A 4,974-nucleotide genomic window follows, 5' to 3' on the forward strand; every position below is an offset into this window, starting at 1 on the left:
TTAAACGATACATCGCGACTGGTCTTTAAATGGAAAGATGAGATCGAGACAATAATATAAACACAGAACTGAGGTCAACCGAAAACAGATGATAAATGAGCGCACGCTTGGCTTTAGATATTATACATATGTTCTATCATCGGGAAATATATATGGTCTAAACACTCCGTGTCATAGTTTAGTCTGTAAGAACAACAAAATATTGTTGTATTGAATTACAGACGAAATTCACTTCACGCGCTGCTGCTGAATGTCAGCGTAAACTCGCGCAATTTCACTGGCGCGTCGAGATCCGTATGTAACGTCTCGCTAGATTAGTCGATCTTCTTTTGTTTATAATTTAAAGATATTAAGAACTACTACTATACTATTGCTACTATTACTACAACTGACATTCCTGACTTTAATATTTTATATTTTTTTTGTTTGTCTTTATCGATTTTGTAATAATTTTTTCGGAATAATCACAATTGAAAATATTATTATAATTTTCTACGAACTCGCTCGAGTCTTTCTACAGTTAATGGTAACGCTTGAATCGCTCGTTTGGCTGAGTCGCTATGTAGCCAAGATTTGTTCGCTATCGGTTTCGGGGGTGTCTTGTTCCCTTCCGACATTCACGCAGAAATATTATAAGGGTCGGACTTACAGTATTACGGCTCGCATCTTTACGCTCTATATCGCTCGGTACGGCTTGGCTGCTGTTGATGCAACTCGATCGCTCCTGGGCTGATAACGGCTGGCGGCTTGGTGCTCGTGCTTGATACGGCAGGCCGTCGCTCGGTGCTGACGCGTTGTCCGTGGGATTATCGCAGGTCGGCGTTGTCCTTGGGACGTTGGCGATCCTACTCGATTCTCAGCTGCTTGCTTCTCGCTCTTCGTATTGCTTGCGTTGTCCGTCCTTCTCTCTCACTGCACTGTGGCTTCTGCTTATTTCCGTCAGCTGTTTTTCTAACTGACGTGCCTGCTTCCACACGTGCCTGCTTCCACACGTTATGTATGTGTGTATATTGCCGGTCTTAATTTTTAATATACTGCTTTCTATGTTGTCCGTCGATTATTTCGACGTGCCTGATTTTTCTAATACTTTTGTATTGTTTTCAGGTCTTCAGGTTCCTGCTAGTCCTGGCGGTCCGTCGGCGCGATCCCACCGGTGCCACCAAAATGTTGTGTCGCCGTACGGGGTTGCGCCGAGTGAAAAGGATGAGAATCCTCGGGTCGCACAGGATGTCGTAGGAGCCGAGGAGTTTAATAATTAGAAATATACTCTTTTTATTTCAATTATCTTGAGTTTTCACTTTATTTTGCCCTTCTCTCGATTTAGAGGTATTCTTACAGTAGTCGGTTGTTAGTTATTAACCGTTTCTTATTAACGCTGTTTAATAATTCGATCTATTATTAGCGATTTCGTTACTTCTGATTTAGATCTTAATTTGCGACTTGCTTCGCGGGCTGACTCTCGGTCTTTTATATTCTTTGTTTCTTGGATTTATTTCGGGAGAGACACTTGGAAACAGGTCTCTGATTGGTTAGTAATATTCACGCGTTTTTGTTCTAACTGCAAGCGAAGCAGGTTGAAGTCGCAAGTATTCGCTTGCATCTCGCGGTTTCCGGTGCTTCGCGCGTGTCTCGCTGCGTTAGCGTTTTCACGCGACGAGCGTTTGTCGAGAGCGCTCTTTTATAAGCAAAAATGTTTTACAGTATTCTATAAAGATATTCAGTAAATTCTAATTTCTAATAACTACTGGTTATAGTTCGGGCTATAACACTAGCTCTTTATAACCGAATTATTGTATTAGTATCAGTTTTTAATTTTATTATTTTAAAATAATTTCTATTCCTAATATTTATTCCTAATATTTTCTCTATTGTGCGCCATACACATTGATAATAATATTAATTTTTAAACAATGTTCCAAAACATTGATAATAAGTATTGCATAAACATAATATCATAACATAAGTATCATAAACATAAGATCATAAGTAGTATAAATCTAAGATAGTAAGTATAACTTTCACATATAAAAGTAATACTAATTTAACAAAAAATAAAAGTCATAGCATCTAACATTATTGTAATTATTTTAAGTATTATATCAAAACAATAATTTCTGTTTGTTTATAAATAATTTTAAAAGTAATAAGTCTTTTTTATTCATCTTCATTATCTACTAACAAGGGAACGGTCGGAAGTGTCCCTCATCGATTTTAATGAGCTTTGAATATGTTGTAGAGCATTAAAAAATATTAGACCCGTATTTTTTTAGCAGCGTATCTCGACGTTTAGGGATAAAACACCCTCTTGAAAAAAATCGGTTTTTTTATTTCTAAGCTAATACCGTCGAAACGATAAAAGATATAAAAAAATGTTTCAAATAAAAGTTTTATGGTTTTTAATGTTCTTTAAAACAGTGCAATCAAATTTTTCAAAAATGTCAAATTTTTCGAAATCCCCCTCCCACCAAAATTTTCGAAAATTTTGATTGCACTGTTTTAAAGAACATTAAAAACCATAAAACTTTTATTTGAAACATTTTTTTATATCTTTTACCGTTTTGACGATATTAGCTCAGAAATAAAAAAACCGATTTTTTTCAAGGGGGTGTTTTACCCCCTAAACGTCGAGATACGCTGCTAAAAAAATACGGGTCTAATATTTTTCAATGCTCTACAACATATTCAAAGCTCATTAAAATCGGTGAGGAACACTTCCAACCGTTGCCTTGTAAGTCGATAATTTTTCTTTGTAATCGTTTCAATCTTTTCCTGTCTTTTATTTTACGTAATTCACCGCTGTGAAGTTAGCCCCTCATTATTTAAAAAATTAATTTTTTTTCAGAGTTCTGTGTAGATCTCCGATAGTTCCAGAGTTCTTGATAGTTTTAAGAAATAGTTCTGGCCATTAAAGACATGAAAAAGCATTTCAAAGATATGGGGGGCTAACTTCACGCAGCCCCCCATTTTTGAAAAAAATTTTTTATTAGAGTTCCGGATAGATTTCACATAGTTCCAGAGTTCTTGATACATTTCAGAAATAGTTCCGCTCGAGAAAATTTAAAAAATCGAGGTTGAATATTCAAAAGTAGTCCCTCAAAAATAGTCATAATTTTAAAAGTATCAGTTTAATGCAATTTTCTTATTAAGATTTTTGATAGAACTCCGCGGGGGCTATCCAGAACTCTTAATAGAACTCTCAGAACTCTTAAAAAATTTTTTTTGTACTTTGAACTACAAATTCGACACATATAATCGTTCGTAACTTTTTCGCTATCAATTCTACAGACTTTTGCCATTAAGATTTCAGATAGAACTCTGCGGGGGCTATCCAGAACTCTTAACAGAACTCTCAGAACTCTTCAAAAATTCTTTTTGTACTTTGAACTACAAATTCGACACATATAATCGTTCGTAACTTTTTCGCTATCAATTCTACAGAGTTTTGCCATTAAGATTTCTGATAGAACTCTGCGGGTTCTATCAGAAATCTTAATGGCAAAAGTCTGTAGAATTGATAGCGAAAAAGTTACGAACGATTATATGTGTCGAATTTGTAGTTCAAAGTACAAAAAGAATTTTTGAAGAGTTCTGAGAGTTCTGTTAAGAGTTCTGGATAGCCCCCGCGGAGTTCTATCAAAAATCTTAATAAGAAAATTGCATTAAACTGATACTTTTAAAGTTATGACTATTTTTGTTGTACTACTTTTGAATATTCAACCTCGATTTTTTAAATTTTCTCGAGCGGAACTATTTCTGAAATGTATCAAGAACTCTGGAACTATGTGAAATTTACCCGGAACTCTAATAAAAAATAATTTTTTTAAAAAATGGGGGGCTGCGTGAAGTTAGCCCCCCATATCTTTGAAATGCTTTTTCATGTCTTTAATGGCCAGAACTATTTCTTAAAACTATCAAGAACTCTGGAACTATCGGAGATCTACACAGAACTCTGAAAAAAAATTAATTTTTTAAATAATGAGGGGCTAACTTCACAGCGGTACGTAATTCGCTTTCCAAATATAAGATCCAGTGACGTATTCCATCTTGGGTGTTTTCATCATCATCAGATATATTTATTAGTGTTTGAGATGCAGTTTTCCAAAAATTTAATCTAGCATCTGACATTTCTACCAAAGTTTCCATTTTTTTGCAACGCTCTGTACGACTTGATGATCTGCTTGAATTGGATATCGAACTTGCCGAAAGAGTAGGCGAACGACGATTATAGTCAGTAACAGCTATAAATAATAAAAAAATAAATTAAAAACGGTTTTAAAGATTATTTATTTCTAAGAAAATTAAAGGCCCTTGCAAAATGCTAGGCGATAGCGATAGAAATAGCGATAGCGATAGAATAGTACCTATTCTCTATTCCTATTGGTAAATATTTTTTATTCCACCAATAGGAACAGAGAATAGATGCTATTCTATCGCTATCGCTATTCCTATCGCTATCGCCTAGCATTGTGCAAGGGCCTTAACTCTTATTACCATTCTTTCTATTAGTGAGATTGTACACATCTGTATATTGCAACTCCTCCAATGATGAATCGTTATTTATATTTATGATACATTAGGTTGACTACTAGAACGCTGTAATTTCTAATTGAAACAGTTAGAAAATTGCAATGTATTAACAAAATAGCAATATATTCTTTGCAATTACTATCAATGAAGATTCTCCTGATCTTGTCGCAATGTGAACACTTAGAAATGACATATCGTCGAACTACCACCACGTAGGCTTGTACACTTCATCAGCTGAAGCCCCGCTCACTTTTGACTGTCGAATTTTATTAACTTGCCCCAAATACTGAGATCGCAAATTATTAAATTTTTTCTTTACTGCATCAACTGTTATTGTCTGATTCGTGATTTCCTGATAATTACAACATATTATTTGCAGTGCTCTCTCTCTCTCTCTCTCTCTCTCTCTCTCTCTCTCTCTAGTACTCTGCGTTGATACCACTGCTT

The 4,974-nt window shown here is 35.1% G+C and overlaps 1 pseudogene; it reads right to left on the reverse strand.

Annotated features, from left to right (window-relative positions):
- Nucleotides 1-2,663: 2,663 nt before the first annotated feature.
- Nucleotides 2,664-4,912, reverse strand: LOC145948775 (uncharacterized; annotated as a pseudogene).
- Nucleotides 4,913-4,974: the final 62 nt, after the last annotated feature.

The sequence above is a fragment of the Prenolepis imparis genome, unplaced genomic scaffold (assembly GCF_030444845.1).
Source record: "Prenolepis imparis isolate NDT839.2.m4 unplaced genomic scaffold, iyPreImpa1.0 SCAF_678, whole genome shotgun sequence".
NCBI lineage: Eukaryota > Metazoa > Arthropoda > Insecta > Hymenoptera > Formicidae > Prenolepis > Prenolepis imparis.